The sequence below is a fragment of the Pan paniscus genome, chromosome 12, assembly GCF_029289425.2.
Source record: "Pan paniscus chromosome 12, NHGRI_mPanPan1-v2.0_pri, whole genome shotgun sequence".
NCBI lineage: Eukaryota > Metazoa > Chordata > Mammalia > Primates > Hominidae > Pan > Pan paniscus.
Window position 1 is genome coordinate 17,428,833 of NC_073261.2, and position 15,879 is coordinate 17,444,711.

Sequence of the window (15,879 nt, forward strand, 5' to 3'; positions counted from 1 at the left end):
TTGAACTAATAAGGTAACAGCAAACATTGAATTACAATTTTAAGCAATAGAAATTATGGACAATTTAACATACTATAGGGAGAGGTATAGGTTAGATGTTAGAGTGTAAACCTAATTTTTTAATGTAGTTGTAGTTATTAATTCTTTATGCCTTGGGGTTTGTTGTAATTCAGTAGAAGTCTTTCTTAATTCTGAGAGTTAAAAAAAATTATCTAATGGTTTTTTTTTTTTTTTTTTGCTTTCATGGATTCACTGTCTTCAGATACATTTTTAAACTTTGGGAAATTTATGCTTTATGAGGTTTGAGGTTTTGACTCAACTTTTTTTTTTTCCCAGTTAGATATCCAGTTATGGCAACCCTCTCATTGTATAAATGTACAGGTTATTATTTAATTTCAGAAGCAATCATAATACGTAATACTATTGGGTACTAGTTACAAGTTTTCTTTGTTTTTTTTGTTGTTGTTGTTTTGTTTTGTTTTGTTTTGAGACGGAGTCTTGCTCTGTCGCCCAGGCTGGATGCAGTGGCGCGATCTCGGCTCACTGCAACCTCTGCCTCCCGGGTTCACGCCATTCCCCTGCCTCAGCCTCCCGAGTAGCTGGGACTACAGGCACTCACCACCACGCCTGCCTAATTTTTTTGTATTTTTAGTAGAGACGGGGTTTCACCGTATTAGCCAGGATGGTCTCGATCTCCTGACCTCGTGATCCACCCGCCTCGGCCTCCCAAAGTGCTGGGATTACTGGCGTGAGCCACCGGGCCCGGCCGTTTTCTTTGTTTTACTTAGATTTCTGATACTCATGAAAAAGAAGAAGACCTGCTGCATGAAAAACACTTGATGCAAGATGAAATTGCCAGGCTCAGGCTGGAAATAGACACAAAAAAACCCAAAGTCACTCATCAGAAAGACCAAGAGCTTGCTTTTCAGAGGACAGTAGATAAATGGTGTCATTTACAGGAAAATTTGAATTCTCATCTTCTGATTCTTTTTCAGCAACTTTCTAAAGCTGAGAGTAAGTCCAGGGGCCTCGAAACTGAGCTCCATTACACAAGAGAGGCTTTGAAAGAAAAGGCTTTTGTTTTTGAACACGTACAAAGAGACCTAAATCAAATACAGTGTCAAATGAAGAACATTGAAAAAATGTACAAAAATGACCAAGATCAAATAAATAACACATAGAAAAGCAGCAAAGATTATTATGTCAACTACAAAGACAAAATATGTTGTTTCAGGAGCAACTGGATGATGCTCGCAACAAAGCTGACAGTCAAGAAGAAAACAATTAATATTCAAGCCAAATGTGATGCTAGAGTACAAAACCTTCAAGCTGAGTGCAGAGGGCACCATCTTTTGCTAGAAGACAATAAGAAGTTGATCAATGAATGTAATCATTTGAAAGAAAATGTCAATATGAAAAAGAGAAAGCAGAAAGAGACATAAGTATCAAAAAAAAAATAAGTATTTTCAAACTTCCTGAAGTAAAATTTAAAGTAATATTTGGTACAGCTAAATGTTGAATCTAGTTGAATATAAAAAAGGATACATGTGATAAATATATCTGCTATATCAGCTTAGAAACATTCGTTGTTTCCAGCAAGTCAAAGTTAGAACCGAGAGATGCTTTCCTCTGATTAAAGTCAATGTGTCACTTATGAAATTTTAAGTTATAAAATGTTAATATAGATAAATATTAATAATGTAGTCTTATGCTGCTGAAATAACAATTTTAATATATTTATATTGCCACATTTTAAGACCATGATAAATCAGATATATGGAAATGCTCATACCTAATATGGTATTTTGAAATTGATTCAATTAAGTGGAGTACTTTGACAGTTAATTTCAGATTTCCCAGATGACCTGTATTCCCTATTTCATAATTATTTTTCTTCAGTAGCTTTAAATATATCTTAGTTGGTACAATTTTGTTTTTCTTCATGTCAATTTGACTTAAATCTGAAACTATTAGACTTAAATCTGAAACTATTTCAATCTCAAATTATGTGTAGGGTATGATCATTCCATTCTTCAAAGGCATCTAATTTTACTTATATTATAATATGGGGAAAATGCGGCAAATTTTAGCCAAACCATGTTTGATTTAATCTTCCCACTGACATTTATAATTTACTTTCAGTTTTTTAAATTAAAAATTTGTTCATAATTTTTATTTCAAGGCTCAATTACTATCATTTGGATATAACTTTGTCCAGGACAAAGAGAGGCATAGCTATCTGTGATTTATTCGTTTGACACTGGATCCCCATTTTCAGACCAAGGAGGATTTCAGACTAATGAGGAGTGACAGGATTCACGTAGAGTAGGAATGGAGTGAGTAGGGAGGAGAGATATAGCAGCTGAGTCAGGGCGGGAGGTGGAGGGCAGGTTACTCAGAGCATCTAAGGCCACTGGAATTTTACTTTTCTTCTGAGATAGACATCTATTGGAAGGATTTAAGCAGATGATTTAATGTGAGGAACTCTGAGGTTGATCTGAGTTTCTAATAAAAAAAGAGGGAAATCATTCCACAGTGTGTAATTTCCTACCATCAGTCTCACCCACATACTCATTTCTTTTTGAGACTTCAGAAGGTTTTTAAGCATTGCAAGTTCATCAGGGGAGGAATGACTAGTGGGCTGAATATGTTGTGTGAGTAACAATATCAGTTTGGCAGGAAGATAACACCTTCTGTATCCTTAACTGGATTCAGTAATGAACAGGGATGTGTACACATGAGGAAAAGAAGGTGAATCGGTCTGTGTGGTGATATTTTTCAAAGTGTATACTTCAGAGTTAAATATTATTAATGACTTAATAATAAGGTGATTTGTAAAATCAGTAACAAAAATAACATCAGGTAGTTGTGAGACAACTTCAACAAAAACTGGGTGATGTCCCAAAGAATCAACATCAAAAGCTTTGCTGGATGCTTCATCGCGTCACTGCATCCATTAGAAAGTGAGATGCAGGATTCAAGGAAGAAATTAGGCCAGATGAGAAGTCGAGTATGTATGAAACTTCACATGTCAACAACAGTTAATCTGTAGCTGGTTAACTAATATAAAGTGTTTTGGGGTACTAATTTTAGTGGATGGCTTTCTTCTGTATTTTCATTATTATTAATTTTATTAAAATTTTATTAGCTTTATAATGCACCTATATCTTAATCTCTGGTCTTCATTCTGCCATTTTTTATACATATATTTTTTTTCTTAAATAGTTAACCTTAGTAAAGTTGAGAATTATGCATCATTTCTCACAGAAGTTCCGAGAGAGTTTTTCCTGTTAAACAGTCTATTTTTAGTGATTTCTCTATTGCCATGGCGAGGCAAGCCAGATCAATTCAGAGAATAATGTCTAATGGAATGTTTCAGAAAATTATCTTATTTTTAATCTCTACTTTTCTGAATGAATAAAGAACCTGTGTATACTTATTTCATAGATTTCAGGTTAACTTGTACAGAAGGGCCATTCTACTGAATACATTTTTATTTTGATGAAAATCCTTACTCTCTCTTTGTATTGGGCTCAGAGAGCACACTCTGTCTCTATATGAATACGGACAGTTAGCATTTGCCAACATGTATCTATTTTCTCTTGTTTATAAAAAAACTAAACTAAAAAGGGGGTTATAGAAGGTCAGCGAAGGATGGGTTTGAGACGTTTGGGTGGGTTAAGTGGGCATTTAGACAACAGGGCTTCTCCTTTGGCATTTTTTTTTTTTTTTTTTTTTTGAGATGGAGTTTTGCTCTTGTTGCCCGGGCTGGAGTGCAATGGCGTGATCTCAGCTTACCGCAACCTCGGCCTCCTGGGTTCAAGCGATTCTCCTGCCTCAGCCTTCCCAAGTGCCTGCCACCACGCCCGGCTAATTTTTTTGTATTTTTTTTAGTAGAGACAGGGTTTCTCCATGTTGGTCAGGCTGGTCTTGAACTCCTGACCTTGTGATCCGTCCACCTCGACCTCCCAAAATGCTGGGATCACAGGCATGAGCCACCATGCCTGGCCTCCTTTGGCATGTTTAATGGACATCCTTGCAGTTTAAGATGACGCTTTTAAATTACTTCTCTCCTAATGATGATTTGAGTCCTACTACTCAATGGGAGAGTCAGTAAGATCCTGTAGGATCTTATTTGGAACTGACTTTGTCTATTTTAATTTTGTTCTTGCTTATTTTTAAATTTTCTTGTTGTTTCCCTAGAAAGGAAAGATGATGTTTAGTTTTAAATATTAAAAATGTGCAAGTTGCTTTGCTACAACTAAATGCATACATACAAAAAATAAAATTATAGTTGATGTGGTAATGTTTGGAATTCAGAAATATAAATGCTTACCATGAGGTAATCCTTTCTCTTTCCTCATTTTACCAGTTTGTAACTTTGAGTATTTATCTGATAAAATGTAATTCAAAAGCAAGAAGAATGTTGTGTTTTAGTCCTAGAGCAGGGGTCTGTGAACTTTCTGTAAAGGGCCAGATAGTATTATTTAAGGCTTTGTGAGCCATAAGATCCTTGTTGCAATAACTCAGCCCTGCAGTGATAGCACAAAAGTAGCCATGAACAATATGCAGATTGAAGGGGTGTAGCAGTGTCCCACTAAAATTAATTACAAAAAACAGGTAATGGGATGATTTCTCCTAGATTATGACCTTTTTTAAATAAAAAAAGATTGTGATAGTCTATAAATATTTTATATATATTTTGTTGATTCATTCATCTACTGATGGACATTTAGGTCATTTCCAAATGTAAATGGTTTTTTTTTTTAATTCTTTGTTTTAGTTTCAAGAAATACAGGATCAACTTACAGCAACTATAAGACGTACTATGGAGACAGAAGGCCATGCACAAAAATACAATGTGAAGCAGCACACAAAATAAGTTGAGTATTTATAAAGCAAAAGAGCCCTGTAGTATGAGAACTGTATCAGCTATGATAATATGTATGTCTTTGTGAAGCCAAGGAAAAGTTTCATTTGTAAGCTATATTGAAATACATCATTTTTCTACATTATTCCTAAATTTTGCATATTATCAAGAAAACACAGGTAGAAAAATGACACAGTAGCCCAATCATCTACTTTTGCGATCGCTAAGAATTTGTGTAATTATACCTTCAGAAGTTTGTTTAGAATTTACATGATTTAAAAAAAATTATGTGTGAGAGTAATTATTTTAAAATGCACATTTTAGGCTTGAAGTAGAAAATGCCGTGATAAGAAAAACTATTAAAAAGCAAGATGACCAAATTGAGCGGCTTGAGAAAATCCTGCAGCGTTCAAGTTTGGTAAGCTGATCTCTTAGTTTCTGTCATACTGAAAAGGAATTTAATTTTTCCAGAGGACGGGTTAAATAACCCTTGTCCAAAATGCTTGGGACCAAAAGTAGATTTTTTTCAGATTTTGGAATATTTGTATATACCTAATGAAATATCTTGGGGATGGTACCTGAGTCTAAACATGAAATTCATTTATGTTTCATATATACCTTATGCACATAGCCTGAAGGTAATTCTCTACAATGTTTTACAGTAATTTTTTGCAGGTAACAAAGTTTTTACTGTTTTCACCGGAGCCGGTCACATGAGGTCAGGTGTGGAACGTTGCAGTTGTGGTGTCATGTCCGTGCTCAAAAAGTTTCAGATTATAGAGCATTTTGGATTTCAGATTTTTAGATTAGGGATGATCAATCTACAGTACAGATGCTCCTTGACTTACAATGGGTTTACATGATAATAGCCCTTGTTTGACTGAAACATTATAATATTTATTTCAGCTGCAGCAGGTGTTACAAGAAAATGGAACTACAGAAGTAGATGAAGGTATGTTGCCAAAATTTATGAATTAAATTCAAATCATTGATTTCTGAAATAAACTCTTAAGTAGTGAATGGTATTCCTCTGCATTGCTTGGTTAATAAATACTATATTAAATATTTTTTCTTACATCTAGTGAAAGATGTGAAAACATAAACATTCATAGTGAATTCATACTTATGAATTCATACTTATGCCTTGTTAATTCATCATGTTCCATAGCTTTAAAAAAAATCACAAGAAGTCTGTGTATCCCTTTTTTTCTGGCCCTACACTTTTCTTCTGCCATCCCTATGGAACTGTCAGCCTGCACACTGAAACTGTTCTCAGAAAACAAAGGCTTCATCAACTTCTCAAGGTTATGGTAGTGATTTAAGGCGAACAGACCCCACACTCATGTGATAATAATTAGTTAAGCCATTACAGGTCACAAGCAGTCACTTGACCAGTGACATTTTAAATCTCCAGTCACTGACTTTGTCATTGGTTTACTTTTGCCCCTGGGAAAAGTTGCAAATTCCTTAGCAAGGAATCAAAACTCCCACATCAGTGTGGTTCTTGTCAAGTTATTCAGCCTTATCTTTCACCACTTACCATACTCTGCCCCTTTGTTCTAGCATCCAGCCAAACTAGACTACATGGAGCTCCACAGTGATCGTCTTCACCTCCAGCTGTTTGCATTTACTTCTTCCCTCTATCCTACGTGTGCTTTCCTTCCCCTTCAGATATCAACCTATGAATTGCCTCTACCAAAAAGCCTACAATATTGACACAAACCTGGGCTAGTATCCCTTCTATGTCTTCCAATAAGTGCTGTCTTATGCCTGTCATTGTACGTATGACTCTATATGGGAATTGCCTGTTTGTTTTTTCAGATTATAGCATACAGTTGTTCAGGGGTGGACCGTATCATCTTTATCTTGTAATTCCAGTACTTGTCCTAGTACCTTAGCACATGGTTACTGAATACATGAATGAAGAGTGAGAAAACCAGAAGCTCTGATACTTAAGCACCATGATACTGAATTCAGTGTGCAACTATGGGCAAATTATATTTAATACTAATTGCGTATTGTACATAATTTTCATTCTTATTAACACTGATAAACTTTTCAACTTTTATTTTCTCTTAATTAACTGTGAAATCATTTAGATAAAGAATATAATTCTTTTTCATTCTAGCTTCTTCTGAATTTAAATCTGGATCCTTGCAGGGGTCCCCAGCCCGCAAAGCATGGACAGGTCCATGACCTGTTAGGAACCAGGCTGCACAGCAGGAGGTGAGTGGCAGGCAAGCGAGTGAAGCTTTATCTGTATTTCCAGCCACTCCCCGTTGCTCACATTATCACCTGAGCTCTGCCTCCTGTCAGATCAGCAAAGGCATTAGATTCTCATAGGAGTGAAAATCCTATTGTGAACTGCACGTTCAAGGGATCTAGGTCACATGCTCCTTATGAGACTCTAATGCCTGATGATATGTCATTGTCTCCTATCTCTTCACGATGGGACCATCTAGTTGCAGAAAAACAAGCTCAGGACTCCCATTGATTCTACATTATCATGAGTTGTGTAATTATTTCATTATGTATTACAATGTAGTAATAATAGAAATAAAGTGCACAATAGATGTAATGTGCTTGAATCATCATCCTGAAACCATCCCCCAAACCCCCATCTGTGGAAAAATTATCTTCCATGTAACTGGTGCCTGGTGCCAAAAAGGCTGGGGACTGCTGCTCTATAGCTTCTGCACTAGAATCTACTAATGAGTAAAATCTAATTTAATAACTAGTTTTAAAAACATAACAAGAATATGTGCTGGCTGGGTGCAATGGCTCATGCCTGTATTCTTAGCACTTTGGGAGGCTGAGGCGGGCGGATCATTTGAGGTCAGGAGTTCAAGACTAGCCTGGCTAGTATTGTGAAACCCCGTCTCTACTGAAAATACAAAAATTAGCCGGGCATGGTAGCACATACCTGTAGTCTCAGCTATTCAGGAGGCTGAGGTGGGAGAACTGCCTGAACCCGGGAGGTAGAGGTTTCAGTGAGCCAAGATCGCGCTACTGCACTCCAGCCTGAGCAACAGAGTGACTCCATCTCAAAACAAAACAAAACAAAAAATAATACGTGCTGACAAAATTCTGAAAGATAATAAAATTGTATTACTAGACTGTTCACATGATATTTTCTCATTAAATGTGTGACTGCAAAGATGTTTATTAAATGAAAGTATTTTTGTATCTTATATGTCTGATGACAACTGATACAGTGTTTTAAATGATGTTTCTTGGCCTCTTTAACTTTTAAGTGAATCTTGCAAATGAAAACCAGAATTTTTCAGTTTTACATACTCAAACTGCCCAAATTTCAGCTGTTTAAACAATTAAACAACAAAGTTGTCATTAATACTTTAGTGAATTGATGACTTACTTGTACTTTATACTTTTTACCACTATATATAGGGATTTAGATTTAGATATAGACAGACATCATTTTGATACACTGGTATCGTGGCCATCGTCAATATTAGATGTATTACAATTATTACATTCTATAAAACTTATATAATTTTAATTTTCAACACTGAATTATATAGAATGTTGAATGGAAAAATAAGGTTTGCCTAAGGCTGTTCACCATTTCTGTTTTTTAATTTTTGATTAACTTTTTAGAAACAGTCTTAAAATTAGAGAAAAGTTCTGGGCGTGGTGCCTCACGCCTGTAATCCCAGCACTTTGGGAGGCTGAAGGGGGGGGGGGGTGGATCACCTGAGGTCAGGAGTTCGAAACCAGCCTGACCAACATGGTGAAACCCCATCTCTACTAAATACAAAAAATTAGCTGGGCGCGGTGGCTCATGCCTGTAATCCCAGCTACTTGGGAGGCTGAGGCAGGAGAATCGCTTTAACCTGGCAGACAGAGGTTGCAGTGAGCTGAGATTATACCATTGCTCTCGAGCCTGGACAACAAGAGTGAAACTCCATCTCAAAACAAAAACAAAAACAAACAAACAAAAAAACAATTAGAGAAAAGTTCCAAGTTTTCATACAAACAACTTTTTCCCTTGCAGCCACTTGAGAATAAATTGCTGACATTACCCCATCACCCCTGATTACTTTAGTGAGTGTTTCTACAAGTCAGGGCATTCTATATAGCTACAATCCAATTTTCATAATCAGAAAGTAACATGTATACATTCTATCATGTTATCCTCAGATTCTTTTCAAGTTGTATTACTTGTCTATAATGTCCTTTATAGCAAAAGAATCCCATTCAGAACCATGGATTGCATTTAGTTGTCATGTCTCTTAGGTTCTTTAGAACAGATCCTCAGTCTTTTCTTAGCCTTCATGACCTTGAATCTTTTGAAGAATAAAGTCCAGTAATGTAGAAGCTTCCTCAGTTGGGTTTCTCTGATGTTTCTTTATGATTACTTAGATCATAATTTTTTAATGAGTATCTTGTGATCTCATTGCATCCTATCATGTGACCTAAAATTTTGATTTGTCATATTACTGGTGACGTTAGCCTTGATCACCAATAGTGGTATTTTCTGGGTTTCTCCTGTTACGTTACTTTTTCACCTTGTAGTTAGTAGTTTGTGGGGAGGAGATTTGAGACTTTGTAAATATATTTGTTCCTCATTGAACTTTCAATTTGTTTATTTGTATCAATATGGATTCATGTTTCATTTCAAAGTTTATAATTTGTTAATATTTTTTAAAATTGATTTTTCTTTTTAGATATGTTTTAATTGATAATTCCAGACTTAAAGAAAAAAAAAATACAAAGAATTCTTGGATACAGTTTACCAAATGCTAAGATTTGACCACATACATTTGCTTTATTCTTTCTCCTTTTCTCTTTCTAGATAAATATAAACGTAGATATATAACGTAGACATTTTTCCTGAACTGTTTGTAAGTTGGGGATCCAATTCCTCTTTACTTCTAGTATTTTAGTGTGTTTTTCCTAAAAACAAGGAATTTTTTTTTTTTCTGAGATGGAGTCTTGCTCTATCACCCAGGCTGGAGTGCAGTGGTGCGATCTCGGCTCACTGCAAGCTCCGCCTCCCGGGTTCACGCCATTCTCCTGCCTCAGCCTCCCGAATAGCTGGGACTACAGGCGCCCGCCACCATGCCCAGCTAATATTTTGTATTTTTGGTAGAGACGGGGTTTCACCATGTTAGCCATGATGGTCTTGATCTCCTGACCTCGTGATCTGCCCACCTTGGCCTCCCAAAGTGCTGGGATTACAGGCATGAGCCACTGCGCCCGGCCAAATTTGGCTAATGTTAATATCTAATCATCTACAGACCTTATTCAGAGATGCCAACTGTCTCCATAATATCTTTTGTAGTCAAAGAAAATCCAAGTGGGTGGATTTTCACAATCCATGGTGTGTTGTGTTCAATTGTCCTGTTTCTTTAGTCTTTTTTAATCTGACACAGTTCCTTAGTCTTTGATTTTCATGGCATTTATGTTTTTGAAAAGTGTAGGCCAGTTATTTTGTAGATTTTCTCTCAATTTGGGTTCATACGATGTTTCCTCATACTTAGATTTAGGTTATGCCATTCGGGCAGGAATGTTGCACAAGTGAGGCTGAGTTCTTCCCAGTGCAGCATGTCTGGAGGCATATGCTTTCACTTGGTTCCATTACTGGCCAGTGTTGACTTTGATTATTTAGTTAAGGAGAATCTGCCAGGTTTGTCCATGGTAAAGTTATTATTTACCCTTTGTATTTCCTACTATCCATGTGAAGATACTTTGAAGCTCTGTAAATATCTGGCTACTCCTCAGAATTTCACCCACTAGAGTAGCATTTCACTGATTAGTCTTACTTGAAATAATTATGATGATGATTTCTAGATGATGATTCTCGTATTCTTCCATTTGTTCTGCATGGATAAATTATTAAAACAAAACCAACAAACAAATAGGAAAAGAGAAGTCTTGTGATTGTGGTGCTCAGGTGCTCCCAGATTTGGCCAATGGCAGCCATTTCAAGCTGGCTTCACATCTTTGTGGCCTGTCCCCATTACTCCTTGAGCACTTTACTTTCTGGTACAAGATGCTCCAAGCTTATATTTTCTGTGCTTCAGGCCTGGAATCAGCCATTTTTCTTAGAAAACCTGATTTCTTTTGAGGAGAGAATAATATCTAAAAACCAAGGTTTTGGGTGCTCACTGTGATAGGTGAGTGTATGGCTGCAGGGGTTTTCATTGCTCACAGGCTTCCTCAGTGAAAGAGCAGGGCAATACATGGGTATACATAAATACGCATACATGCACACGTACATTCACCTATATTTCTCTATTAAAATATGTTGAAAACCATGGGTTCTCACCAATACTTTCAATTCTAATCCAGTTTCACAGTGTTTATTCTAGTTTTTCCCTTTAGTACAGTTGATCCTTAATGCAGGCACTAGGGCACACTGACACCTCTCCACAGTTGATAATCCACATACAATTTTAGACTTCACAAAAATGTAACTACTGATGGCTGACTGTTGACCAGAAACCTTACCTATAACATAAACAGTCAATTAACACATGTTTATGTTCTATGAATTCTAGACTGTTAAACTAGAGCAAAGAAATGTTATTAAGAAAGCCATTAAGAAAGAGAATATATTTGTAGTACTTCCAGCATCACTAGTAGCCCTTTGTATGGCTTCCATGGTGTCACGGTCCACATTATTGTGCTAGTAACAATGAACAATACACGAGAACCATGAGAGATCACTTTTTACTGCAAAATGCAGTTTTCTGGAGAGACAAATTATTCCATCTGGAGATTAGCATCACCAGCACTTTAAGTGATATAACACTTGAGCTCACTGCAATAGCAACAGCAAGTGGCTACAAAATTATTCCAGTAGCACATTATGTACTAGAGCTAATTTTAGGGAGTTATGATTTAATACTGTACCTTAAAATTTTTTTTACATTTCTCCCTACTGCAATTGGCACCATATATCATATGTGTACCTAAGCTTTGATAAATTTTAACTTCCAGTCATCCTCGACAATAACCAAGAACTTTTGTCCACAAAGATAGGGTGCAAGAGAAGCAGATGCCATTTCAGAGGAGAACATTTACATACAACTTAAACAGAGATAAGTCCAAAGTCCTTAAGTCACCTTTCAGCCAAACTGACATGGGATTACGGTAGGGAGAGACACATTAAGCCCAGGGAAATGGTCAAGGTGAAATTCTGCATTTTCAAAATTTTTCAAAATAGATTTACACCATCTCTCACCCCTTTTGCCCTGACCATGACTTAATAAAAAGTCAAGAGAGCAGATCAGCCCCTCTCTGGGGACAGCTGCATTGAATATCAGACTGCCTTAGTGAGTAGTGTGTACTGGGAAAGGGGTGAGGAAAGTGGAGTTAAAGGATCTGTTCCTTGTTTCTGCAATAAAGGGCACAAAATGTCAGAATGCAGATACGCAGTTTGGAAGGCCAAACACCAAAGGCAAACAGTGGTGAGATATCCCACAAGAGGGGATGAAAAATCTGGTCTGATTCAATCTTCTTTCAGCAGGCCAGTGGAGGCCCCACTCTTCCTTCCTGCAGGCACAAGAGTACAGCTTCCTCTTTCTCTTGCAAAGTGGAAACACTGCTGGGCCAGGCAAGCAGCAGCCCAAATCCAGGTTGATGCACCCAAAAATGGGCACGCTCATTTCCACCAGAGTTCATTAGCTAGTTTAAAAGCTGTCATTCATAAAATGTGCAGGAATGATGTTGAGCATCTTTTCATGTGGTTACTGGCCATTTGTCTATATTCTTTGAAAAAATGTCATTTCCTTTGATGATGTTTTAATCGATTATCTTTTTTGTTGATGATTTATAAGAGTTATTTATGTATTCTGAAAAATAATGTATTTTTTACACTTTTATCATAAACTTTGTTCTAAATCTCAATATCCTTTATTTTAAAATTTTGTTTCATCAAAGTTTACCAATTGCAGCATCATACTTCTGTTTCCCAATCTTGTTTTTATGATTTGTTTCCTTGCCTAAAAGAAATTTTTTTTTTTTTTTTTTTTGGCAGCTAGGGGAAGGAGTTCGGTCATGTCGCCCAGGCGGGAGAGTGCAGTAGCGCAATCTTGGCTCACTGCAACCTCCGCCTCCCTGGTTCAAGGGATTCTCCTGCCTCAGCCTCCCCAGTAGCTGGGATTACAGACACATGCCACTATGCCTGACTACTTTTTGTATTTTTAGTAGAGACGAGGTTTCACCATGTTGGCCAGGTGGTCTCAAACTCCTGACCTCAGGTGATCCACCAGCCTCAGCCTCCCAAAGTGCTGGGATTACAGGCATGAGCCACTGCACCCAGCCTGAAAATCTTATTACTTCAATAACTTCCCACTCCACTCACACCCACAATCTTTCTATAATCCACATTCTCTCCTGAGACAAGAGCTTGGGAAGTTCCGTCTTGCTGAGGGAACTTTATATTGTTCAGGAATTCTTTAATAAGGTTTTACACAGTTGGGGAAACCAGGGAAAAGCAGGTTTGTCACTGCTTTGCTGAGGAGCACTGATTCACATGCCTTGGAAGGATTCAGTAAACCTTCAATAGATGGCCTCAAGTACTAACAGAAGCCATCTCATTAAGCTACAGTTATTTATAAATAAAAGTATAATTTAGAACTTACATGTCAAAGTCTTCCACTACAAAGATGGCAAATATTTGGCTAAAACTGCAATGTTAGTCCCAGTTGACCAAACTATAATCTGGTACCTGCCCTTCTCATTCTGTTTTTCCCTTTTAAACATTTTGAGACCAGTACCTCCCAAATGTGGCTGGACAGTAGCCAACTGCAGCACAGTCATGGCTTCAGATGCATGGACTCAAGGCTGGAGGCACAGGGTGAAATCTCTGCAGAGACAGCCCTTCATCCTCTTCTGCCAGGATACTTCCAAAGCCAGTGGATCAACCTTTGTAAAGCAGACTGCTGTGTTCCGTTGCTGGGCAGCCCTAATTACATTTATTCCTTTTCTAATACCTTTTGATTTTCACCCATCCTTCCCATTGAACAAGGTTTTTTCACTTTGTAGCGAAATGCCATCGCTAGATTTCTGTAGAAGTGATGCATACATTATAGAAATTCAAACAATAATATGAATTTAAACTCACCTTAAATGTTACCATCCAGAAAGAGCCTTTATGAATATTTAGCAAAGATTCTTTTAAAAATCTCTCGGCTGGGCGTGGTGGCTCATGCCTGTAATCCCAGCACTTTGGGAGGCTGAGGCGGGTGGATCACGAAGTCAGGAGTTTGAGACCAGCCTGGCCAACAATAGTGAAACTCTGTCTCCACTAAAAATACAAAAATTAGCTGGGTGTGGCACCATGGCTCGCCTTGCTGCGGTTGGTGGTGACAACGACGGAGACTGCAGCACGGCCAGAGTGGTAGAAAGGCTGTGGGGTAGGTGCACTATCTGGGGCTGCACTGCCCGTGGTGGGGAGTGGGTTGGGGTGCTATCCGGGGCATCACTGTCTGTGTCGGGGGCAAGAAAAAGAACAATCCAAATGAAAAATGGACAAAGGGTAGAGTTCACAGGCAAGGAAAACACACATAGCTCTTACAAAGTATATTTGGCCTAATTCATGACAGAAATGCAAATTAAGACAATAAAGACAAAAACAAGAAATGGGGAAAGGATTCCCTATTTAATAAATGGTGCTGGGAAAACTGGCTAGCCATATGTAGAAAGCTGAAACTTGATCCCTTCCTTACACCTTATACAAAAATTAATTCAAGATGGATTACAGATTTAAATGTTAGACCTAAAACCATAAAAACCCTAGAAAACCTAGGCAATACCATTCAGGACACAGGCATGGGCAAGGACTTCATGTCTAAAATGCCAAAAGCAATGGCAACAAAAGCCAAAATTGACAAATGGGATCTAATTAAACTAAAGAGCTTCTGCACAGCAAAGGAAACTACCATCAGAGTAAACAGGCAACCTACAGAATGGGAGAAAAATTTTGCAATCTACTCATCTGACAAAGGGATAATATCTAGAATCTAGAAAGAACTTAAACAAATTTACTAGAAAAAAATCAAACAACCCCATCAAAAAGTGGGCGAAGGATATGAACAGACACTTCTCAAAAGAAGACATTTATGCAGCCAACAGACACATGAAAAAATGCTCATCACTGTCCATCAGAGAAATGCAAATTAAAACCACAGTGAGATACCATCTCACACCAGTTAGAATGGCAATCATTAAAAAGTCAGGAAACAACAGGTGCTGGAGAAGATGTGAAGAAATAGGAACACTTTTACACTGTTGGTGGGACTGTAAACTAGTTCAACCATTGCAGAAGACAGTGTGGCGATTGCTCAAGGATCTAGAACTAGAAATATCATTTGACCCAGCCATCCCATTACTGGGTATATACCCAAAGGATTATAAATCATGCTGCTATAAAGACACATGCATACGTATGTTTAGTGTGGCACTATTCACAATAGCAAAGACTTGGAACCAAGCCAAATGTCCATCAATGATAGACTGGATTAAGAAAATGTGGCACATATACACCACGGAATACTATGGAGCCATAAAAAGGGATGAGTTCATGTCCTTTGCAGGGACATGGGTGAAGCTGGAAACCATCATTCTGAGCAAACTATCGCAAGGACAGAAAACCAAACACCGCATGTTCTCACTCATAGGTGGGAATTGAACAATGAGAACACTTGGACACAGGGTGGGAAATACCACACACTGGGGCCTGCCATGGGGTGGGAGGAGGGAGGAGGAATAGCGTTAGGAGATATACCTAATGTAAATGACGAGTTAACAGGTGCAGCACACCAATGTGGCACATGTATACATACGTAACAAACCTGCACGTTGTGCACATGTACCCTAGAACTTAAAGTATAATTTTTTAAAAAAAGACATATTTTTTCATCAATCAGATTGGCAAAAGTCAAAGAGAGCCTGATCTGTCCTAATGAGAGTATGGAGAACAAAGACGCTTATAGATGGCTGATACAACTCCCATGGGGGGCTATTTGCAGATATTAATA

At 37.6% G+C, this 15,879-nt stretch overlaps 1 pseudogene; it reads left to right on the forward strand.

Moving 5' to 3' along the window:
• The first annotated feature begins 1,163 nt into the window (after window positions 1-1,163).
• On the forward strand, window positions 1,164-15,733 carry LOC106634487 (ankyrin repeat domain-containing protein 36B-like; annotated as a pseudogene).
• The last annotated feature ends 146 nt before the right edge of the window (window positions 15,734-15,879 follow it).